Source organism: Diceros bicornis, unplaced genomic scaffold (genome assembly GCF_020826845.1).
Source record: "Diceros bicornis minor isolate mBicDic1 unplaced genomic scaffold, mDicBic1.mat.cur scaffold_339_ctg1, whole genome shotgun sequence".
NCBI lineage: Eukaryota > Metazoa > Chordata > Mammalia > Perissodactyla > Rhinocerotidae > Diceros > Diceros bicornis.
In genome coordinates, this window is record NW_026691210.1 from 254718 (window position 1) to 281055 (window position 26338).

General features: G+C 40.4%; 1 long non-coding RNA gene across 1 annotated transcript; it reads left to right on the plus strand.

The window, feature by feature from the left end:
• Window positions 1-402: 402 nt before the first annotated feature.
• LOC131402912 (uncharacterized) lies at window positions 403-26322 on the plus strand. The gene is made up of 3 exons (XR_009219065.1): window positions 403-488; window positions 25412-25499; window positions 26272-26322. It is a non-coding gene; the product is annotated as an uncharacterized LOC131402912 (long non-coding RNA).
• Window positions 26323-26338: the final 16 nt, after the last annotated feature.

The window sequence follows — 26338 nt, forward strand, 5'->3', positions numbered from 1 at the left end:
AAGTCATTATTTTTATTGGTTCCAGCCATGTGTGGTGGGTACCAGAGCATGAAGGCTGGTTTACCTGCAGTCACCGCTGCGTGTGTTTTGTGTCCTAGCTAGAAAGAGTGACACCCAGCTGAGAAGTAGGAATTATTAGAGTTAATAAACTCTTCACTGTCTTGGGCCCACAGTCGTCAGTTCTAAAATTCTTTTATAATAAGGCCTTTTTATTTTCATCTTTTAAAATAAAATTGTGAATTTTGTTTTTACTAGGCCCGGGATTAGTGACCTGATATCTTAATAACATTTTTTAAAAGGAATGAAACTTCATTTTCTTATCAGGCCTGATAACTTGAATGAAAGTTGTATCAAATTCTTTATAACAGAAATATGTGACTTTTGTTTTGAATCTTCGCTTTTCTCCCTGATACAGGATTCTAGTATAATTGACTTCTACCCTGAAGATTTTGCTATTGATTTAAATGGGAAGAAATATGCCTGGCAAGGTAAAATTTAGACATTATTCCTTTTTTTTTTTTTTTCCTAAGGTGAAATTTTATTTATTTATTTATTTATTTTTGCTGTTGATGTTTTAATGGTTTCTAACATTGTGAAATTTTGGGTTGTACATTTTTGTTTGTCCATCACTATATATATGACTCCCTTCACCCCTTGTGCCCACCCCCCACCCCCCACCTCCCACCCCCACTGCCCCTGGTAACCACAGTCCAGTTTTCTCTGTCCATGTGTTGGTTTATATTCCACATCTGAGTGAGATCATACAGTATTTGTCTTTCTCTTTCTGGCTTATTTCACTTAACATAATACGCTCCAGGCCCATCCATGTTGTTGCAAATGGGACGATTTTGTCTTTTTTTATGGCTGAGTAGTATTCCATTGTGTATATATATACCACATTTTCTTAATCCAATCGTCAGTCGAGGGACACTTAGGTTGCTTCCACTTCTTGGCTATGGTGAATAATGCTGCAATGAACATAGGGGTGCATAAGCCTCTTTGGATTGTTGATTTCAGATGCGTTGGATAGATTCCCAGTAGTGGGATGGCTGGATCATAGGGCATCTCTATTTTTAATTCTTTGAGGAATCTCCATACCGTTTTCCAAAGAGGCTGCACCAATTTGCATTCCCACCAGCTGTGTATGAGGGTTCCTGTTTCTCCACATCCTCTCCAACATTTGTTGTTTTTTGTCTTGGTGATTATAGCCATTCTAACAGGTGTGAGGTAGTATCTTAGTGTTGTTTTGATTTGCATTTCCCTGATGATTAGTGATGTTGAGCATCTTTTCATGTGCCTATTGACCATCTGTATATCTTCCTTGGAGAAGTGTCTGTTCATTTCCTCTGCCCATTTTTTGATCGAGTTGTTTGTTTTTTTGTTGTTCAATTGTGTGACTTCTTTATATATTATGGAGATCAACCCCTTGTCAGATGTATGTTTTGCAAATATTCTCTTCCAGCTGGTTGGTTGTCTGTTCATCTTGATTCTGGTTTCATTTGTCTTATAAAAGCTCTTTAATCTGATAAAGTCCCACTTGTTTATTTTTTCTTTAGTTTCCCTAGTCTGGGTAGGCATGTCATCCGAAAAGATTCCTTTAAAACCAATGTCAAATAGTGTGTTGCCTATATTTTCTTCTATGAGTTTTATAGTTTCAGGTCTCACCTTCAGGTCTTTGATCCATTTTGAGTTAATTTTTGTGAATGGCGATAGCACGTGGTCCACTTTCATTCTTTTGCATGTGGTTGTCCAGTTTTCCCAACACCATTTATCGAAGAGACTTTCCTTTCTCCATTGCATGTTCTTAGCACCTTTGTCGAAAATTAGCTGTCCGTATACGTGTGGTTTTATTTCTGGGCTTTCAATTCTGTTCCATTGATCTGTGTGTCTGTTTTTTGTACCAATACCATGCTGTTTTGATTACTATTGCTTTGTAGTATATTTTGAAGTCAGGGATTGTGATGCCTCCTGCTTTGTTCTTTTTCTTTAGGATTTCTTTAGCTATTCAGGGTCTTTTGTTGCCCCATATAAATTTTAGTATTCTTTTTTCTATTTCTGTGAAGAATGTCATTGGGATTCTGATTGGGATTGCATTGAATCTGTAGATTGCTTTAGGTAATATAGACATTTTAACTATGTTTATTCTTCCAATCCATGTGCATGGGATATCTTTCCATTTCTTTATGTCATCATGGATTTCTTTCAATAATGTCTTGTAGTTCTCATTGTATAGGTCCTTCACCTCCTTGGTAAGATTTATTCCTAGGTATTTTATTCTTTTTGGTGCAATTGTAAATGGTATTATCTTTTTGAGCTCTCTTTCTGTTAGTTCATTATTAGCATATAGAAATGCAACTGATTTTTGTAGATTGATTTTGTACCCTGCAACTTTGCTGTAGTTGTTGATTGTTTCTAACAGTTTTCCAACAGATTCTTTAGGGTTTTCTATATATACAATCATGTCATCTGCAAATAGTGAGAGTTTCACTTCTTTGTTACCATTTGGATTCCTTTTATTCCTTTTTCTTGCCTAATTGCTCTGGCCAAAACCTCCAGTAGTATGTTGAACAGGAGTGGTGAGAGTGGGCAGCCCTGCCTCATTCCTGTTCTCAGAGGGAAGGCTTTCAGTCTTTCCCTGTTGAGTATGATGTTGGCTGTGGGTTTGTCATATATGGCCTTTATTATGTTGAGGTACTTTCCTTCTATTCCCATTTTATTGAGAGTTTTTATCATAAATGGATGTTGTACCTTGTCAAATGCCTTCTCTGCGTCTATTGAGATGATCTTGTGGTTTTTATTCTTTGTTTTGTTGATGTGATGTATCACGTTGATTGATTTGCGGATGTTGAACCATCCCTGTGTCCTTGGTATAAATCCCACTTGATCATGGTGTGTGATCTTTTTAATGTATTGTTGTATTTGGTTTGCCAATATTTTGTTGAGGATTTTTGCATCAATGTTCATCAGCGATATTGGCCTGTAATTTTCTTTCTTTGTATTGTCTTTGTCTGGTTTTGGTATCAGGGTCATGTTGGCCTCGTAGAATGATTTAGGAAGCGTTCCATCTTCCTCTTTTTTTTTGGAATAGTTTGAGAAGGATGGGTATTAAATCTTCTTTGAATGTTTGGTAAAATTCACTGGAGAAGCCATCTGGTCCTGGACTTTTATTTTTTGGGAGGTTTTTGATTACTATTTCAATCTCTTTACTTGTTATTGGTCTATTCAGATTCTCCATTTCTTCTTGGTTCAATTTTGGGAGGTTGTATAAGGCTACGAATTTATCCATTTCTTCTAGATTGTCCAATTTGTTGGCATATAATTTCTCATAGTATTCTCTTATAATCCTCTGTATTTCCATGGTATCCGTTGTAATTTCTCCTCTTTCATTTCTAATTTTATTTACTTGAGCCTTTTCTCTTTTTTTCTTAGTAAGCCTGGCTAAGGGTTTGTCGATTTTGTTTATCTTCTCAAAGAACCAACTCTTTGTTTCATTAATCCTTTCTACTGTTTTTTTGGTCTCAATTTCATTCATTTCTGCTCTGATTTTTATTATTTCTCTCCTTTTGCTGGCTTTGGGCTTTGTTTGTTCTTCTTTTTCTAGTTCTGTTAGGTGTAATTTAAGGTTGCCTATTTGGGCTTTTTCTTGTTTGTTAAGGTGGGCTTGTATCGCTATGAGTTTCCCTCTCAGGACCGCTTTTGCTGCATCCCATATGGTTTGATATGGCATGTTATCATTTTCGTTTGTTTCCAGATAGTTTTTGATTTCTCCTTTAATTTAATCAATGATCCATTGGTTGTTCAGTAGCATGTTGTTTAATCTCCACATTTTTGTCACTTTCCCAGTTTTTTTTTCATGGTTCATTTCCAGTTTCATAGCCTTGTGGTCTGAAAAGATGCTTGTTATGATTTCAATCTTCTTAAATTTATTGAGGCTTGCTTTGTTTCCCAACATATGGTCTGTCCTAGAGAATGTTCCATGTGCGCTTGAGAAGAATGTGTAGTCAGCTGTTTTTGGATGGAGTGCTCTGTATATGTCTACTAGGTCCATCTCTCCAGTTTGTCATTTAAGTCTACTATTTCTTTATTGACTTTTTGTCTGGATGATCTATCCATTGCTGTAAGTGGGGTGTTAAGATCCCCTACTATTATTGTGTTGTTGTTGATGTCTCCTTTTAGGTTTGTTAATAGTTGCTTTATGTACATTGGTGCTCCTATGTTGGGTGCATATATATTTATAAGTGATATGTCTTCTTGATGGAGTGTCCCTTTTATCATTATATATTTCCCTTCTTTGTCTTTCTTAACCTGTTTTATCTTGAAGTCTACTTTGTCTGATATGAGTATGGCAACACCTGCTTTCTTTTGTTTGCCATTAGCTTGGAGTATTGTCTTCCATCCTTTCACTCTGAGCCTGTGCTTGTCTTTAGTGCTAAGATGTGTTTCCTGAAGGCAGCATATTGTTGGGTCTTGCTTTTTAATCCATCCTGCCACTCTGTATCTTTTGATTGGAGAGTTCAATCCATTTACATTTAGGGTAATTATTGATATATGAGGGCTTAATGTTGCTGTTTTGTCACTTATTTTCTGGTTCTTTTGCATTTCCTTTGTTTCTTGTCCCATTTGTTTTGGACTGCCAATTCGGTTTGGTTGTTCTGTCTTATGACTCTTCTCATGAAGGTTTTTGAGGTAGTCTAAACATGGTTGTTAAGAACAAGTAAATTAAATAGATCTAAGTAGGATAAAAAGTTTTATGTGAACTTTTAAAATAGCTTCCCCAAATCTTTTTGGTAACCTGAAACTTTACAGTTTTGCTAAGTTACGTTAAATGATGAGTTAAGTTAAATGCATTGAATATTTAGATCATTTCTAAATAAGATAAAATACTGAAATATTAATTACTGAACATAGGTTTATCCACATTTTGCTTTACAAAGGAATTCAAGATATTTGGGCCTATTAGTAGACATGTGTTGTGCCACACTGAGAAATTTACTACAAGAAAGCACGTTTCCAAAAATTATCAACAGTATTTATAAATTTACCAAGCCACAGAATGCTATTATAAAAGACAGTTCATAATTGTTTACTTCTTTATTTTCACTAAAAAACTAAGGTTTTTTAGTGTTAAAAAATTCTAACATATGTGATTTAAACTACTAGAAGTAATAAGGGAAACATGTCTGTAAGCTAGGAAAGTAGGGTATCTGTTTTTGATAGGAGAAGTTATGAATGGAGATGCATTTTCTGAGGGAAAAGAAAGTAATTTTGTCCTAAAGTGAGGCTGGTTATTTCAGGATGGGAAGGAAGAGAATAAGGACTAATTAAATAGAAAATTGGGAAGAGAGAAAGGGAGAGAGAGAATCTTGCATTGTGTAAAGTTGGCTAAAATCAAATGAATTTATTATAAGAGACATAAAATTAAGTTTTAAAATCAGCAATGTACTTATGTAAAACTAGAACATAATTTTCTTTCATCTGATAAAAGGACAAGGTTTTCTTAGACTTTTAGTCTGCTCCTGATTAGAGATTTCGAAAGGTTTTTCTTTACCTCTTAAGTAATCTGCTTAGAAAACAAAGAATTTGTGACCTGTCAAAATAATTTCCTGTGCTATCTTTATCAGGTCTTTGATTACTACTGAACCTTCTTTATTAAAAGAGTTAAGGTTTTTGACAATTGGGTAACATTCTATACTTGCATGTGAAGTCTTTAGTTGTCACTATGGTTAAATAGATAACTAGGTATTGTTACACAGTGTCCTATGATCCTATTTGACCAAGTGTTCAAAAACCGTTCTTATTTTTTTGACAAACTTCCCAAAAATCAATTCTAAATGAAGTCTTTTTGACCTCAAATTAACTTTGGGATTTTCCAGAGGGTTCCTGGAACATCTCAAAAGATTTGTTTTCTCTCCTTGCAAAATGGGAGATGTTAAACTAATTAGGCTTATTTGATATGTTAAATCATATGGGAAGCATTGTCAAATAAGAATTAGTACAAAGCCTCCTTTATGGAGTATTCGTATAGGTACAGGTATGTTATAAGTGTTCCAGAAATTATATGAAATTCCTAATGTCTAGTACATCCTGGTATAATGTTATCAGTCATAATTCCAGTTATTATCTTAAAATGTTGCATGTTACAGAAATAACCAAATTTCCTTGTCAATTCCATTATAATGAACTCCCATCAGATCTTTAACAAAGAGCATCTTTAAGACTTTTCACAGACAGTTATTGTTTTACTCTGATGTTTTGCAAAAGTGTTCCCACAAAAGTACTTCATCTTCAAGGAGATTCATGGAAAGGGCTTTTGACAAGTTCAAGTTTTTAATAACTTTAAAATCATAAAACTGAACTGGATAAGAATTTCCAGAAATAATGGAAAACTGGATTCTCACAGAACAAAAATTAATCACACGGGACTGACTAAACTGAGGAGGATGATTAAAATTTTAATAACTTTTTCTTTGAAATATTACCAGTTCCTTGATATTTTATTTTTCCAGATTTAAGGAAACATTTTCTCCTAAGGTGTCTATGAATACCAGCAATTTGGTAAAGTACACCCTTTTAAATAAAGATGAATCATTTACTTTTTCTCCCTACTTGATCTCTCCACAATTCAGAAACTCATGAGTATTCTTTTTAGGGCAATATAGTTATTTGCATAAGTTCAGTAAGAATCTGTTATCCTTGTAACAGAACACAATTGAACACATTGGTTATATTACTAAGGCTTTGACTAGAATGCCATATTTCAGGGAGATGTACATAGATTTGGAGATGCCCAGAAACCTTTAAGAAACTAAAGTTGGCTTTATGGAGCCAATAAAGCCCCTTGGAGAAATCAGCCTGATATCTTGCTTACAAAGTTCCAGCAAACAGTCTTAAAAAGAGCTTATACGGTCAATCACTATTCTTCCTGCACTTATGAAAATAATCCGGATGAGTTTAATACAAAGCAATTAGTTTTACTGTGATTATCTTTGATAAAAGGGGAGTAAAAATAGAGAGAAAAATTATGCTTGCATATTTGTCTACATAAGATTCTAATCCTATTATCTCTTTGAGGTTTTGCTATATATCTGTAAACTGGACTGGATCCTCAGTTCTTCCAGTTTCCTAAAATATCTGGCTATGAATCTCCAAACTAGCATTTCTAATTTTCTCCTACCCCTCTGAGTCGGAATCACTCAGAACAAAGACTGCCCTTGGATCTCCTTGGAAGGGACTGTACCAGCTCCTCCTCACCACCCAGCTGGCAGTCAAACTCCAGGGACTTGAGGCTTGGGTACACTTCTCACAGATGAAAAAGCCTCCACCTGACACCTGGTCCTGTACAGATGCTGAAGACGTCCTAAGCAAAGTGACGAGGAAGAGAAGTAGCCAACACCAAGGAAGACTTGCTTCCTCCCAAGAGGCCAGATCAAGACTTCATACTTTAACTAAACGTGAAACCCTGTCCTCTTCTCTTCCTTTCTTTATTCTGACATGGGCCTAGAAAGATAATGCCATCATCTGTATCTCCTAGGCCATTGCTAAGGGGGGTCACTTTTCAGACTGCTTCATTTGTCATCAAAAAACACATCTGTCCATAATGCTAGAGACCCCCTGGTCCCTTTCCCTGTCTCTGGTTAACAACCCCAAACTTAGGGAACTTTGCATCCAGGATCTATGCAAAGAAAGGGACACAGGCAAAAATCACCAGAATAAAACCATCTGTATGGTCTACAGACACTTAAATTTCACCGGCCTCCAAGGCTGTCACCTTTCCAGTCCTGAGCCACAGATTCAAACGGGAATTACTAGGAGGCATTCATGATTCAGGATTCTCTTCCTTTGGCAGAACCCTACTTTCTTGGTTAGAGGTAAATATAAATGAAGCTTTGATTGGAAACCTCCTCTTAACTCTTGGAAAGATTGTAGAATCTGCTGCTAAAGCAACAACCTGCCCAGTAAAAATCCTTAGACTCTCTGGCCAAAGTGTTCTTGATAATAGGAAAGCCCTTGATTATCTTTTAACTGAGCAGGGAGGTGTCTGCGCTGTGGCGAACACCACCTGCTGCTCCTGGATTAACGCTTCTGGGGAAGTTGAAACTCAGTTACATAAGATCACTGAGCAAGACATTTGGCTTAAAAAGGTGACTCCTTCAATTGGGTCTGTCTTTGACTTGTTTGATTTTGATTGGTTTGAGTCTTGTGGACCCTGGCTTTGAGATGCACCCCAGACATTGGGAATTATCCTGCTCATGATAATCATAACAATCTTCCTGGTGTGTTGTGTTCTCTCACAAGCTTTAAATGCATGTTGCCAGCTGCTGACCACCAAACAAATGATCTCGCTAAGGGTGGAACATCAGAAAAGGAACAAAGAGAATGTCTGACTTAGAGATTGTGAACCTGAAGATGTGACCTGTGAATGTCACAGTGATTAAACAAAAAATGTCATGACCTATGGATACCACGCAAAGGATCCCCAAAAGCTGCGAGCAGTAGCTGAGAGTGGTGCTAATGCCTTAAATTTTCATCACATCTCTCAGTTAACATGAGAGTCTGATCAAAAAGGGGTAATGGTTAAAAAAGAGACAGTAGGCCCAAGATGGAGTCACTTGAGCTAAGCCCACGTCACCAAAATGTGACTTAATACCTCATCTAATTGCAGTTTCAACCTCCCCCAGGAAAGTAATCTTAACTGATCAGTCTGGAATTTCTCAATCAGCGCTGTGAGATAATCCTCCTAATAGACCCCTTTTGTCCTTCAAAAGAAGGTGAACTTGCTCGAAAGAATCTTTTTTTTCTGTTCACGACTTCCTTGTCTCACTCCCTCTCTGCCTTCAAAAACCTTTCCTTTTGTAAAGCTCTTTGGAGCTCCTTTCTGTTTGCTAGATGGGATTCTGCCTGATGCATGAATCATCAAATAAAGCCAATTTGATCTTTAAATTTACTTCGTTGAATTTTGTTTTTTAACATCTTTGACCACCACCTCCCATCTTCCCCTCCCCCCAGCCCCTGGCAGCCACCATTCTACTCTCTGCTTCTATGAGTTTCTTCTTCTATGAGTTACTACTGTAACTTCCACATACAAGTGAGATCATACAGTATTTGCCTTTCTGTGTCTGGCTTTTTTCAAGTGTCTAGCAATGCTGATTTGAGGGACTTCTGGCCATGACCCACTGTGAAAAATACATTTTACATCAGCGAGATAGAGGGAAGTGAGCCAAGTTTCAGAAATCAATATTCACCACATGCAGCATCTGATACTTTATAATTATAGTCCTTTTCATTTCTTTTAAAATGCTGGTTGTTACCTACTACGTTGGTTTCATGGCCCCGCCCCCCACCAGTTGGTCATAAGCCGCTGGTTGAAAAATACTGACCTGTAGATACTTTGACTGTGAATAAAACACACAATTCTTTCACTGTGAGCCTGGCATTTAACTGCCCTGATGTGTTTATTTTGGAGATGAGGTGTGTGGCTTGTAAAAAAGGTTGTTAATTCGCTATGCAACTTCAGTAAACTCACTCATCTTTTTAGATTTTGTTTTATTCATTTTTAATGACAAATTGCTTATACATCACATTGGCTTCAGACTCTGTTTCTTAAAACTTTCTTATTTTAATTCACCTTAAGCCCCTTAATACACAATTCACCATCTCTTTTGAGCATGCTAAAGCATTTCAGTGAGTTCCATACTACCACTTAAAACACACATTCCTTGCCCAAGCAGAGGTGCGAAAGTGAAGGTAAGATAGATGCCCCTATAACAACTTTCAATAAATAAAGCAACAGGACATGTAACGAGGTCTCCTTGAAAATTTTTCCAAAGGCAGAACATTTTTCTAGACCCAAGATCGCAAGTGAAACATTATCTATTTTCTGTGGCAAGACGCTAAACCACTTCTTACTTACCCACAAGATGAAAAGTTCTGGCTTCTCATCCAGTCTGGAAGCTTCTCAGAGCTAACAAAAGAGGAAATATGTCGCTTCTCATCTTGAGGTCCAGTTCTTCAAGGAGTCTTGTGGGTGGCAGAGAGGGCTGGGAGTGTTGGGTGGGGAGTTTTCATAATGCAGGGTCTGTTAGTTCTCTTTTCATTCAAGTAATTTAAATAGTACATTACTAGGGTGGACCCTACTAAGGTGCCTCAGAAAACGAACTTGGAAATGGTGATGGTGTCCAACGGGGAAAACCCATAATGAAGAGTGGTGTCAACTTCCATCTACACCAAGAAAATGGGTCCAACTATGTGGAGGCTCCTTTAATATGGTGAACTTCTTAGTGAGAGAGTTGAAGGCCAGGATGTGGAAGAGAGTCACTGTATCTATGTATAACCCAGTCCCTCTCACGGTATCACTTCTCATTTTACCACCTTGGGAAAATGATGTACCATATTCCTGGTCTTTGAGATAAGGTCATCCAACATAATAACACTCATCTACATGGCTGGCAAAATTCCCATTTCCATGGTGTCGTGAAATTTTCTTCTCCTTTGTATTAGAAGAACGTTTTCCGATCCAGCACAAATATGGCAAATATCCCCTAGCTTGACAAGTCAAAATACACACTTAGTGATTTACTCCTTGTCTTGGTTTTATTACATTTATGAAATGTGGCCTTATTATCCCTAACATTAACATCTTCCTTTTTCATTTTCCCATTTATTTTTATAAGTAAATTAGAGCTAATGCAATAAAATATTCAACTAATCACCTAGATCTGGTTGTCTAGGTGGGCTGGCAGTCAGCTTCTCCATGTGAGACACAAAATATTTGCTTTATGTTATACTCAAAATGTTTCTTTTGAATGACAAATGAAAGAGGGTTTATGCCTATAATTGTCAGCTGGGCTAAAGTGAAAATGGTCTGAATATTAAATTGAAATGCTTAACTCCAAGAGAAGTCCCTGAAATTCTGAGCATTTCATGTGCTCACAGCCTAATTCTGCATGTGACAGATTATTTGCACAAACAGATGCAAGAATTCCCCCATTTTCACATGTAGTCCTCCATGCTGACTCTAAATTTGGCCAAGTGGCTGGCTTTGGCCAATGAAACAGCAGCCAACAGGATGTGAACAGAGATTTGAAAAGTGCTTGCACATTGGGGTTTGCCCTTTCTTCCTGCACTTGGAACAACAGGCCCCAGAGGAAGGGGCCTCTGTTGTCCATCATATGGCTGAGCTACTTCTTGAGGAACTCCCATGTCAATATCGTTAGCTCTTTCCTCTTAGATTGGTGTCCAAAGGGCAGCCTGCCGTAACGTGACTGCGCCACTGCTGCCATCAAGGAGTGCAATCCATTTCTCCTTAACTTGAATCCAGACTGGTTTTGGAGTTACACTGTACGTCTTCTTGTCCAGGCTTAAGAGGAGTTGCACCTTCTGTTGTCAGCCTCTTGAAAGCCAGTCTTTGCATAAGGAAGTCTGGGCTTTGCTGCTGGAGAGACGGTGTGCCGTAGAGGATGAGAGGCTGTGTGAGAAGAACTGAGGTGCCCCCTGTAAACAGCCAGCACCAACTGCCAAACATGTGAGCAAGGGGATCTTAATGTTCCAGCCCCAGCCCAGCTCTCAACTGAAGGCAGCCACGTGAGTAACACTAAGGAAGAACATACGGAGGAAGAAATGCCCACCTCAGCCCAACGTACAGACAGAATCATGATATGTTGATGTTTTAAGCTAATAAGTTCTGAGATGGGTTGTTTTGCCACAATTAGAAAACTGATACAACTAGTCCAATTGTGTAGAGAAGGACTCTTTCGTTTCTTACGAGAAGGTGAAAGACTGGCTGCCAGCATTCTGGAAGCAGAATGGAGGAGGAAGGATGGGAGGGGTCCTTATGCATTTAGTATTCATAGTCTCTTCCCCTTTGTTTGGGCTATCTATTGTTGTGCTGCAAAACTTAGTGGCTTAAAATAACAATCATATATTTACTCACAATGTTGCAGTTTGAGCTAGGCTTAGAAAGACAGCTTGTGTTTGTTCTATACGACATCAGCTGGGGAGGCCCACCCAGCTGGAGGATCCAGTTCCATGATGGCTCACTCACAGGGCTGGCGATTGGATGCTGGGAGCTCAGCTGGGCTGTTGGGCAAAGGGCCTGTCTCTGTTCCATGTCGGCCTCTCCATGTGGCTACTTGGGCTTCCTCACAGCATGGCAAGAAGTTCTCAGAAGGAGATAGTGAAGGCTGACAGGGCTTCTCAATGCCAGTGCTTGGAAGTCCCAGGATGTCACTATCTGCATCCTATAGGTTGAAGATAGGCCCAGTGCAGATTCAATGGAGTCAACATGACTCGACCTCTTGATGGGAGCAGCAGCATGCCCGTATAGGGAGGAGTGCAGTTGTCTTGGGGTTATTTTCAGAGATGGTCTTCTATACCCCTGTTTTCAGCACAGCTTCCCTGCCCAAAATTGTGGCCAGTATGTCCCAGTCCAGATTCCCTCTATTTTATAGTCTCTACAGGATCAACCTCTAGTTTCCTGCCAGCATTAGGGAATGGAAGTTGCCTGGTTGCAAAGTGGGAAAAGATTTGGAAATGTAACTGCTTCTCAAACTTTTAATCAATCCTCTTGTTTTTTTTTTTGAAGATTAAGGTATAACATACACAAAGTGAACAATTTTAAATGTATAGATTATCCAAATTATATATATATATTCATCCATGTAACCACCACCAACATGAAAATATAGGTCATTTCCTACACCCCAGAAGACTGTGTATTGTCCTTTCCCAGCCACCCTCCTCTCAGTGGTAACCGCTATTCTGGCTTCTATCACTGTAAATATATTTTGCCTGTTTTTGAATCTTACATAAATAGAATCATGCAGTATGCATTTTTCTGTGTTTGGCTTTGTTTGCTGAATATTATGTCTGTAACATTTTTTATGTTGTTTCATGGAGCAGTAGTTTTTGGGGTGTTTTGCTATATAGCATGCCACTGTATGGAGATAGTACAGTTTGTGTGTTCTACTCTTGCCAATTTTGGGTTATTATGAATATGAACAATCTTGTACATGTTTTTTGGGGGGGCATATGCATTCATTTTACTTGGGTTTATACTTAGTAGAGGAATCGCTGGGTTATACATTAGGCGTATATTTGGCTTTAATAACTATGGCCAAACTATTTTCCAAAGTTGTCCCGTTCTAGGTTGTACCATTTTACACTCCCCCCGGCAATGCGTGAGAGTTCCAGTTGCTGCTGTGCTTACTAACCTTGATCTCATCAGTCTCTCACCTGTAGCCTTTCTGGTGGTCTGTAGTGGTCCAGCCTCCTGATTTTTGCAGCATCTTCACTCTCGCTTCCAAAGAGGATGCTGCTGCTGCTGCTTCCTGAAATGTTTGAGAAATCCATGGTGCAGATTGGGCTGGTTTTGGTTTTTCTGGCTGCCGGCTAAGGGTCTAAGTTTCACATATTTGTTCATTTGCTTTATGATTTGTGAAAATTGGTTGTTGTTTTCTCTTTCCCCATTCTCTCTGTTCTTATTGTGCTTAAAAAATTCCCTTTACTGGGGTTTTACTGGGGTTTCAGCAAAAGTAATGTGTGTTCAACCCTCCACCTTCATTTTGGCCGTGTCCTATGGTACTTAATACACGTCAGTTGAACGCCCTCAAATTACCCTTTCTACTTTTTCACCCATCGAAAGGACCACTATCTTATGGTGATGCTCTTACAGAACCACGAGAAAGAGAGCATGTTCGTTCAGTCGTGGCTAACAGCACAGGTTCTAATCAGAAAGATTTGTCTCTACCGCTTTGTTAGAAATGTGAGCTAATGCTGAATACTTAATATCTCTAAATTTTGGCTCCTTTCATGTGTAAAATGAGAATGATAATGCTGGCTACCTCATGAGTTTGCAGAGAGGATTCTGTAGAGCACTTAATACAATGCCTGGTCCATAGTAAGTGCTCACTAATGGGTTGACTCCCCCAGGACATTTACATATTTCCTCCCCACAAGATTACTGATATCCACGTTTTCTCATTATAGAAACTTATATAACACACAAGAGCTTAGGCAAGAGAATGAAAATCATCCATACATCCATCACCGAGAGAGAATCACTGCTAACATTTTGAAACATTTTTCTTGTCATATGTGTACTACATTAAATTACTGCCCAAGTCTCTTTAGTGACTGGCTGGGTTCTCTCCATATCTTAGACCATAGTTGGAAAGGCACAAACTCAAACCACACTCACTGGTTTATCAGAGACCCTCTCCCTGCCAACATTAATACCCAGCCGCTCACTGCTAATGTGACAGCAGAAACCATTTCTCTGCAGGATTGGTCATTTCCATTCAGATAGTTCATTAGTCCCGCCCCATCCAGTCTCCTTGTAATTGACGCAGCCGTCACCAGGCTGGCCCACTCGCACTTGCCACGCGGCTTATTCCACTTCCCATTTAGGGATAAGACAGAGCAGGGGCAGCCTGGCTGCACAATGGTTAAGTTCACACTCTCTGCTTCAGCGGCCTGCGGTTCACGGGTTCAGATCCCAGGCGTGGACCGACACACTGCTCCTCAAGCCACACCGTGGCGGTATCCCACATACAAAATAGAGGAAGGTTGGCACAGATGTTAGCCCAGGGACTGTTTTCCTCAAGCAAAAAGAGTAAGATTGGCAGCAGATGTTAGCTCAGGGACAGTCTCCCTCACAAAAAAAAAAAAAAGAAGAATAAGACAAAACAAAATAACTCTAGGGCAGTGTGTGTGTATAAATGTCCTCATTCACTCTGTGCCTGGTCCTGGTACATCTTTCGTTGCAGTCGAGCACAGAAACAGCATACATATTACTTTCCACATGTCACACCCAGGGCTTTCTGTTGTCTCCTAGAACTCTGTTTTCCTCAATCCTTAACATTTTACACAGCTGGAACTGTATCATATAAACTATTTGGGGTCCTGCTTTTTCACTTATGAATATAAGTGACACATCATTACACAAACCCTTCTTAAATATCACTTTTAATGTTGCACAGTGTTCTAGCTCAGGCATGGACTATAATTGACTTAATCATTCCCCTATTCTTGGCCACTTAGTTGTTTTGATGCTTTTGCTATGAATAATGCTGCAACGCATATCTTCATGCACAAATCTCTGAATTTCAGATTATACCCTTAGGATCAGAAATGAAATTGCTAGGTCAAAAAGAGTGTAAACATGAAAAAAGAAAAGTTTATCGTGGAAAATTTCAAACATGTAGAGAGGAGAGTTAATGAACCCCGTGTGTTTATCAACCAGATTTAACCTGGAATTGACATTTAAAGGAGGATGCCTGCTAAATCAAAATAATGAGTCTCTAGTGGTGGAATTTCGGGCAACAGCTGCTAGTTTAATATGTGTTGGAAAGGAGGCTCTTGTTTGTGGCAGAGGGACCTTCCTGTTAATGCCTCTCAGGTCACACAAAGCAGGTAACCACTTGTTCTACCAACAAGGCTGCCTCTTCCTCGTTGGGCCCCTGTTGATTGACTGAATAACGTTAACACTCTGTGAACTTTACCTGCAAACAGACATCCAGCCAGGAATAAGAGATACTAAAAGGGATTACGCAAACACCAATGAAAATTAGTCTGTAGGCATAAAGTCAAATGGATAAGCATTTTATTAATATCTACCTTTTAAGATAATTACAGTGAGCTCGAGGCCACTCCAGGAAGCTGAGGGAACACAGAGGCATGTAAGGGTATGTCCATGCTTCCTTTCTACCTGGACAACACTCAAGTCTCACGTTTGGGATGGGGAACTCAAACAATAGGTCTCACCCAGACTAAAAAGTTAACCTAATACCATCAACCTGCCATCAATAAAACCATAAATGCTGCCTTGAAGACTCTTAGAAACTTAGTGGGCTCCTTTTCTGATTTGGTTAAACCTGGTGAAAATATCCTAGTATACTGATAGGGTAGACTTCCAGAATTAATCACATCCTTGGGATCTGTTTACACATGTGTCTTTCCCGCTAGACTATAAACTCCTAAGGCAGGAACTGATTCTTACTCAATTTTGAATTTTCCATATCTAATATTGTCTGGGACATAACAGATATTTCATGTTTCTAAAGATTAAAATAAATTTCAAGTGCCCCACTTCTACCTCAATGTTCAATTAAAAATCAAGATCAAGTTAATGGGGTTTTCAAAAATATTTGAGACCAACAAGCTTTGTCTAATTGAACATTGTCTAAATGAAAATGAACTGAATACATAGTTTGTAAATCTTTATATTTTTGATGCATCTTTAAAAGGTGTTGGTAGCAATAAATAAATAAATAAATACCCCTTAAAAATAAAAATAAACCTTTGCATCTCTGTCTTTTTAAAATATGAAATCATAAGAGACCTCCAAGTGACACACATTTCCATTCTGTGCAGGCTTCCCTGTGGTCACTGGCTTGTTTATTTGTTGATTAGATTTTAAAGGGCATTGCTCCTTCTGAGAACATAAGGGATTTTGCAAAGAATCATCAAATCAAAAATACTCTTCAGATCATTTTCATCCTCTAAGAGGGATAAAATAAAGGAAAGTCATGAGGAAATCTAACTAGAAGATGAGATGGGAAGGGCAATGAATATGGGTGGTGCAATTTACTATTGCTGAATTACAAACAGCCAAATGTGCACTTCTGTCTCTGCTCTCAAAGAAATCACGCAATAAGTTTTCTGGTTCTTAACTGAGATACTCCCTGGATATATTATTAACAGTAGTTTTATTACCAATAATTACAATAATAGACCTATTTTATTGAGCACATACTGTGTGCCAGGCACTGTGATAAGCACCTCATGGTAGTGTTTTGTTCAGTAATCTCAACAGTTTTATGAGGTGGTGTAATAGTCAGGTTCACCAGAGAAACAGAACTAATAGGAACCAATAGGATATATAAATATATAAAGAGATTTATTACGAGGAATTGGCTCACACGATTAAGGAGACTGAGAAGTCCCACAATCTGCCTTCTGCAAACTGGAGACCCAAGAAAGCTGGTGGCATAGTTCCACTCTGAGTCTGAAGGTTAAGAACCAGGAAGGCCAACCGTGTAAGTTCTAGACTGAGGTCCAGAGAAGATAAGATGTGCCAGCTCAATCAGTGAGGCAGAAAAAAGGGGCGAATTCCTTCTTCCTCCAACTTTTGTTCTCTTTGGGCCTTCAACAGTTGAAATGATGCCCACCCACACTGGGGAGGGTGATCTACTTTACTGAGTCCACCGATTTAAATAATCTCATCCAGAAACACCCTCACAGAGACACCCAGAAATAATGTTTAATCTGGGCACCCCGTGGCAGTCAAGTTGACACATAAAACTAACCATCTCAGGTGGCTACTATTCTTATTGCCATTTTGATATAATTGAAGCTTAGAGGGGTTGAGTATCTGCTCATAATTCCACAGCAAGTAACAGGAGTGATATTTTATCCCAGACGTGTCTGACTTCAGAGAATTCACTTTCACCCAGCATAGGGTACAGCCTCTACGGAGGCGCCCCATCAAAGAACAATGGTGTTTGGAGATTGAGGTATCGTAGCTCCATTAAGAAACAGCTCTATTTCCCTGATTTCATGTAGCATCACACAACGCATTGAAGATATACCCTATCTCTAAGGACAAGTAAGGCCAAAACTTCTAGACTCTAGCTACAGTTGTAATAGATAGTGATATTCATGCATATATATTCATGAACAGCAGTATTCATGTCCTCTGTCTTGCCAATCTCATGCCAATGCCTCCCATTGACCAAACCTGAAGGGAACCCAGGGATCAAGGGGGCCGTGTGATGCAATTCATAGATGCCAGGCTTCTGAGACACAGAACTAGATGGAGAAGGGAGGCACGTGGATCTGGGAAGGGGACCAAAGAGAATATTCAGCACACCCTGCTCACAGAATGAACCTCTGAACCCATGAGGTTTGCTGCTTGATGGTAGAGAGTAAATAAGACTTAAGAGAATAAAATCCTGGCCCCTTTTCAGCCCCAGGAGTAGCTTCGGCTCAGAGGGAAGGGTGCTAGCTGATCCAGGACAACACTGGGGCCACGGGGAGAGCTATTGTCCCCTTTCATGGATCCACACTAGAGCATTTGAAGAAAAGGCTTACAAGCCATCGAACAGAATATGAGATCAACACTGCAGGATGAGGAAGTTGAGGCCCAACAGGATTAAGTGGCTAATACAATACAGCACAGTTGGTGGGCAGAGCAGGGACTAGACCCCGTCTTCCTGACCCCTGGTGCAGGGTCTTTAACATATTATTAATACTCCATCTTTTTCTAAAGAGGGCTCAAGGCATATCTAGTCCCTGTAAGCCTTCACTTTCTTCTTCACCATCACCAGACACTTCTGGAAATCTCACACAAAGCCACAGTTTTTCCTAAACTTTCCATCACATTTAATTTTAGCACGGTTTCAGCCACAAATGACACAAAAATGGCACCACGTGTCTTTTAATGAAATTAACAGTGGTGCTTTGTGATGACTTAAACGTGTCAGGGAAATTTTATCTAATCGTGTTCGATAGAAGGACCAGCTCTCTGGTTTGTGGATGCAATCACTGAGGGACACTGGTGGGCAAGGGGGTGGCGAGGGACTTGCCATCACCTGCTCAGCTCTCAGGGCAGCTCTGTGGTTGCCTTGTTGCAGGAAAGGGCAGCGTTCTGAGGGAAGCATGTAGTCCTGAGATGACCTGTCACTGACAGCATGCAAAGATGACAGAAAATAGCCTTTGTCTATCTATGCTTTGACTGGTCGTTCGTAAGTAACAATTGTGAAAGATCTAGAGCAATAAAAATGTCCTTCCACCGGAGTTTAATTTAAGTGTTGTCTAGCCAACCTGTCCTTTAAGCTGAGACTCAAAAGAGATTGATTTACGGGCACCAGCAGCTGAGATGTTGGTCAGCAGGACCAGACGCTCTGACTTCACCACTTTCATCAAGTGAGATTCTGGGCTCAGAGCTGAGTCACACAGTATACATGAAGCTTCCTGGCTTCACGGTTTGCTGATCATTTCTCATCAACCATCATCACAAATGCCATCTCTCACACTGAAATGCCCACGCCACTCATCAGAATCCACAGGCGGCTGGGCCAATGACACTGGATAATAGATAGATCTTGATTTTTCAATTGAACATTGGGGCAGAATTGAGCACTTTAATTTCATTTTAATCTTAATAAACATTAAATACCCATTTGTCCCAGACAATATGAGGTACTAGAAATTCAAAATCGAGTAAGAATCAGTTCCAGCCCACTAGGGATTCACAGTCTGGTGGGGGAGACTCGTGTAAACGGAGCCAGGCTATGTGATTGAGTCTATAGTGGAGGTAAGTCCAGGGTACGTGAATCTAGAAAGACTTCATAGAGGAGGTGATGCCTGTGTTGAGAAACCAGGAATGAAGAGTTCCCTGAGTGGATAAGGGGAGGAGAAATTCCAAGTGGGAGAACAGTATGTACAAACACAGCTCATGTGAGAGTGGTGTGTTGAGAAATCAGTAATAATTCAGCACGGGTGGACACAGGGTCTGCTTCAGCATGGCAAGGGATGAGTGTAGTCAAGTCGGCAGAGGACCCATGGGGGACCTGGACCATGATAAGGAGTTTGGGCTTTGTCCTGAATGCAATGGGAGCCATTTAAGGACTTTGGGCAGAGAGTGGCTGGATTAAATGAGTTTTAGAAGGAAGGTTCCTGGGGAATAGGAGGGCAGAACAGAGGCAATGAGGTGAGTTAGGAGGCTGTTAGAGTTGTCCAGGCAAAAAGTCTTGATGGAACGCAAGGGATAGTGGTATGGAGAACATTTAGAAGGTGGAATTTACAAGCCTGGCACTGGGTGGGAAAGGAGGAGATATCTCGGGTGATTCAGTTATCTGGCTCTGGTGACTGAAGGTGCAGTGCTGATTGTTGGGGATGATGGTGATTTGGCTTCGGACACCCCAGGTGGGCAGCACCCATGGGCTGCACCATAGAGAGAGAACCGTGTTTCTGATCCCCTTAGGAGACTCCCTGTCAGGATCTAGTCCCATCCGCTGTCATGGGGAGGCAGGGATCTATGCCTTTGGTAGACTCAATCTAAAGACGACTTGATATTTTTCTTTGTGATACATAATATGATTGAGTAGATGATGTATTGAGAGATGTGTTCCTGTTCTCATCATTTTCAAGGACTGGAGAGAGGTCCATTTTCTCCTGTAGGGTTGGCAGCGTTCTTCTGCTTCTGCCCTTTGCTTTCCCCGAAGTGGGAGTGGAAGCTATGCCTGGCCACCTAGAGCTCTGCCCTCTGCCAGGTCTGGGTCATCTCAGCCTCATTTTAGCCCCTAGTTGTTACAATGGGGCATTGTGAAACACATCCTGCCCCCAGAGGCCACTGAAGGGACAGGCTTAGCTTGTCTATTCACCCAATGTCCCCACAGACCTATAAGCACCTATGAGACCCTAAGGGGATATGTCGACCACTTGCCCTGGCCCCCAGTGTTGTTGGAGTTGGCCTCTCGCGTCCACCTCAGCTATTTTTTCTCATCCCTGTAGTGGGTCTGCTGCTCTCCATCCTCCATGGCACACCTCCATCTCCCCTTCCTTCCCGTTCATTAAAAAAACAATCATCTTTTTCCCTACTCTCTCTATCTCTTTTCGCTTCTTTCTCTTCTAATTATCTTGTACATCTTGGCTTTTGAACCAGTGTGTTTGGTCTTTCTAGCCATTACTAACTAGGTCTTTGTGGTCATTAAGTCACATCCTGCTCTGTGTTGTCTGGTTCTTCGGCTGCTTTCTGCTGCTGCCTCCTCGCCCACAGCTCAATGGTCTTCTAGACATGAAGATAGCTAAATGCCACTTTCAGATAAGCCACACACAGTGCCACATGGATCAAATTCAGATCAATAGCTCAGGGATGTATTATGTTGAACCAGACAGAATTGCCCATAGTCAATCATTTTGACCCTCAGTAATGACTTTCATTGACATCAACCTAATAGAACGAGTTCGTTTCCAATGATTAGCTCTACACCCAATCTGTACTGCACACTCACTCATGAGGGGCCAATTATTTCATCACAGGAAACAAGACTCAGGAGAAAATGTTCTTTTCCTTTCTCCTAGTCATACATATTCTAGCTCACTGATTACTTTGTGTTATATCTCTGCTGGCATTGACACATCAAAATTGAATTCCAGATATACATTTTATCCTAGCTGCTCATTCCCACCCACTTATCTTGATATTATGGATGGAGAGTCAGTTCATAAATGTCATCCATAGCATTTGTACTGGGGGCTTACCTACCTCCTTGAGACTTTTTCATTCATATAAAATTCTACCTATGCAACTCAACGCTGACACTCATTTAATTTAGAGTAGTCAATGTATAGCTGTTTAATTTGATGTTATTGGACACTGGTCTTTAAAGCAAGAATGCTTACTATCCTGTGGCTTTTGTTTCTGATGTAATAGAAAATGGATTCCTAGATTATACCTAGAAAATAATAAGAAGCATTATCATTTAGCAGGCTTAAATTTCCCTTCTCCCTCTCTTTTTTGGCTTTTATTAAGTTATGAGTTTATCAAGGTATCTTATTATATAATGTAGCTCAGCATTTTTCCCTAGAAATGTATATTATCTAATTATTTTACAGAAATATAAACTTTACCTGTGACTCCATTTTCCCCAGAGGAGAGAATAAATAAGAAATAAATCTGCCTTGTATTGCATTTATTCAACAAATATTTATGGAGACTTATGGGCCTGGCACTTCCTAATCGTAGGGAACTGTTCTGGGAGTTGGTATTTGGGCTTTCAAAGCAGCTATGCCCTTTTTACTTAATTCAGAGGCACTCAACTTGGGTTGAGCCCAGGCCCCTCCAAGCCACTCCCCCTCCCGGAAGGGATCCTAGCCCATCCTGACAGCCCAGGCAGGATTGAAGAGGATAATTGACAACCAAAATTGGTAACTTGTTTCTATCTCCATAAAACCTTAGGTTAATTTAGGGGCTGGCCCGGTGGCGTAGCAGTCAAGTTCACGCCCTCAGCTTCGGCGGCCCGGGGTTCGCAGGTTCGGATCCCAGGCACGCACCAACTCACCGCGTGTCAAACCATGCTGTGGCGGTGTCCCATATAAAGTAGAGGAAGATGGGCACGGGTGTTAGCCCAGGGCTGATCTTCCTCAGCAAAAAAGAGGAGGATTGGCATTGGATGTTAGCTCAGGGCTGATCTTCCTCACACACACACACACACACACAAAAACTTAGTTAATTTAACTTGTTTCTCTTTTTGCTTGAAACTAAGAACAGTGTGAAAAATGTCGAACCAAGAATAATTTCTTTAAGTAGGTGAAATAAATGGGACCTTGAGAGCAATTCTAAGCATTAGACTGGTCTGCCCAAGTTTTTCTGAGTTAACTCAAAAAAGGAAATTTGCACTTAAGTGATTAAATGTTGGCTAATATGATATTTGTCTATTGAAATACCAATTTCTAGAGGGAAGGAGAAAGAAAAATGAAATGCAAATGTGCCAGGCATTTCTTAAGTGAGGTGGCCTGGAATTTTCCTTTTTGATTTGATCCTTGTCTTGTTTGGGTATCAATGTATTAGCCTCATGGTGGGGGTGGGGGAGAAGTGTTTCCTCTTGTTTTTAAAAAAAATTTCTAGAACTGTTTGTATAAGAGTGGAGGGATAAGTTACTTGAGAGTTGATGGCACTTACCACGGCAACCATTTGGCTGGATATTTTTTTTGTAGGAAGATTTTCTACTAATGATTATATTTCTAAGTTTTCAAATCTAACATCATACAATTGTTCATAGTATTCTTGCTCTCTTAACTTTTAAAAACCTCTATCTGGGGCTAGCCCCAGTGGCCTAGTGGTTAAGTTCGGTGCGCTCTGCTTCGGCAGCCCGGGTTCAGTTCCTGGGCACAGACCCACACCACTTGTCTATCAGTGGCCACGCTGTGACGGCAGCTCACATACAAAGTAGAGGAAGATTGACAACATATACTAATTCAGGGCAAGTCTTCCTCAACAACAACAAAAAAACTCTATCTGAAGTTACGTCCCATTTTCATTCTTAATACCATCGATTTGTCCTTTCTATTTTTTCTTCATATATCATGCCAGATATTTTGTCAAATTCATCAACCTTTTCCAAGAATTAATTTTGACGTCATAAGTCTTCTTGAACGTATTTTTGGTTTTCATGTTCATAAAATTCTGTTCTTTTTCTTTATCTGTTTCCTTCATTTTTTAAAAAGTTTTTCTGCTGTTATTTTTCCAATGTCTGAAGATGTGTACTTTTCTCACTAATTTTCAGGTAAAAATAAGCATTTAAAGCTAAAGCTATTGTGCCGGCCCCGTGGCTTAGTGGTTAAGTGCGCGCGCTCTGCTACTGGCGGCCCGGGTTTGGATCCCGGTCACGCACTGACACACCGCTTCTCTGGCCATGCTGAGGCCACGTCCCACATATAGCAACTAGAAGGATGTGCAACTATGACATACAACTATCTACTGGGGCTTTGGGGGAAAAAAAAAGGAGGAGGATTGGCAATAGATGTTAGCTCAGAGCCAGTCTTCCTCAGCAAAAAGAGGAGGATTAGCATGGATGTTAGCTCAGGGCTGATCTTCCTCACACACACACACACACACACACACACACACACACAAAATAAATAAATAAAATAAAGCTAAAGCTATAAATATATCTCCAAGTACTGTTTTCACGGCATTTCACAAGTTTTGATTCATTATCAGACAGTTCTTCTTGGACCTATGGGTTACTTAGAATGCATTTCAAACTTTCAAATATTTAGACAGTTTTATTTGTCTTTTTATTATTGATTTATATCATAATTGCATTGTGTTCCAAGAACATAGTCTATATGGTACAGATTCTTTGAATTTTGTTGATACTTGTTTTATGGCTTAGTATATGATCAATTTCTATAAATGTTCCATCCATGTGTGTTTCTAAAGATTTTGTATGCTCTAGTTGTTGGGTGCTAAGTTTTGTGCCCATGAAATTAAGCTTTGATTGTTAGATCCACGTGTAATTGAAAGAAGTATGTTGTAAGTTCCCACCACAATGGTGGATTTGTCAATGAATTCCTACAGTTCTATCAATTTTAGCTATTTTGCTATTTTGAGGCTATTTAAAAACTTTGTTATGGAAATTTTCACACACAATCCAAAATAGAATCTAGTCTAATGAATCCCTTCACCCACTCTCTGTCCATGTATCCATCATCCCTCACCCAGCTTTAGTTACCAACATTTTGCCATTCTTGTCTCATCTGTTCTCCTTACCATTTTTGTTGTTGGGATAGTTTAAAGCAAATCCCAGATATGACATTTCACTCCAATAATTTAGTATGTTTCCCTAATAGATAAGACTTAAAACACATAATAAAATATGTTGGAGCCACTGTGTCAGGTGCCCACAAAGGAAGAATCGCTCGATCCTAGTGAGGTGAACCTCCATGGTTTTCAGGCTCTCCTTTGAAAAGCTGACCCCCTCTCCAGTTTAGTCGCATGTAGGAAACAGCTGCTATGATGTCTTGTATCCAGTGAGTGCTCAATAAGTGTTTGTGACAACTACTTACTCACTGGAATCTCTAGGAATGGCCTTGGGAAGTGGAGATTGCTCACAGCTAGCAACTCTATAGGGTGAAATACTTTGGCAAGGCCCCAAAGTCTTGATATTATCCTTGTTCTTTTCCTGCCATGCCGAGCACTTGGTAGAGGCTAAGCAGGGCCCTTGGAAGTTTTGGGAAATGGGAGTAACAGGGTGAAGAGTTGATGTCAAATACCACCATTAATCAAATCCATGCATACAGCCAAACCTTCTAATTCATACTGGAATTTTGCTGAATGAGACATGGCTTACAACAAGTGTTCTCTCAGATGGGTCTTAGATAAGCCCTATTTACTACAAAGGTTTTATATATATGGAGCACCTAGCATGTTACAGGCACTGTACATGGCACTGGGAATGCTCATGGAGCCCACAGTGTAGACGGGGCATGACTGTTATATACGCATCCTAATTGAGTTCAATGGGACACATGCTCTGAAGGAACATAACAAGACTTGATCTAGACTGGGGTGAGGGAAGGCTTCACTGCAGACATGGTCTTGAAGGAGCTCTGAGGGACGAGTTGAGTTAAAGGCAAAGCTGGCAGTCATGGCAATGGCGAGATGAGCTCGGGCAAGGGCAAGTGTGGTGAGGACCTTGCAGAGAGGGACTGGGTTCTGGAACACAGAGCAGCAGGGCGAGTGTTGACAGCCAAGACTGGAAGATTGGGGTCAGGGGTTTGGTCTTTATCCTAACGACGATGATGATGATAAGGACGATGCACTGTTCTGAGCACTTCACATATGCTAACTCATTTAATCCTCAAAGCTACCCTGTTCAGTGGATATTATATCATCCTCCTTCTGCAGGTGGGGAAACAGATACAGAGCTGCTATATAATCGTGCCCCAGGTCACCCAGCTGGTGAGCCACACACCCACGTGGGCTGGATCCAGAGGTGAGGCCTTGCACCACCATGCTGGACTGTCTTTACAGGGTTTTAAGCCGAAGAATGACACAAAAACAGGTTTTGGGGGCTGGCCCGGTGGCTTAGTGGTTAAGTTCGCGCCTCCACTTCAGTGGCCCAGGGTTCATGGGGTCAGATCTCGGGTGTGGACCCACGCACTACTCATCAAGCCATGCCGTGGCAGCATTCCATATACAAAAAATAGAGGCAGATTACCACAAATGTTAGCTCAGCAACAATCTTCCTCAAGAAAAAAGAGGAAGATTGGCAGCAGATGTTAGCTCAGGGCCAGTCTTCCTCACCAAAAAAACAAAAAATGAAAAACAGGATTTTTTATTTTTTAAAAAAATTTCCTGGTTGCTGAGTGGAGAGCGGACTAAGGGAAGACGGAGCAGGAAGTTAGGAGGCTTCTGAAGAAGTCAAGGCGAGAGATGATGAGGGCTTGTGCCAGGGTCGTGGCAGCAGAGGGGGAGAGTAGTGGGAGGGCTTGGCAGCTCCGGCAGGAAGGGAAATGGCCAGGATTGGTGAATTGCTGTGGAAAAGGAAGGCGAGGGAGTGGTCAAGGCTGGCTCCTGGCTGTCTGGCACAACTGTGAGCCCTTCCACCGGGCTCCAGAACACGAGGCGCTGAGCAGAGAGCATGAGCCGACCTGGGAGAGAAGGGATTCAGCAGAGTCTGGTAGACAGAGAGCTAGTGGGGAACATACGCGCCGTGAGGCAGGGCTGTGTCTGTTTTATTCACCATGGGTTTACTGTCTCAACAGGCATCCTACTGATTAGTATGTAGCAGGCGCTCCATAAATATTGGCTGAATTAATGGAAGAACAACAA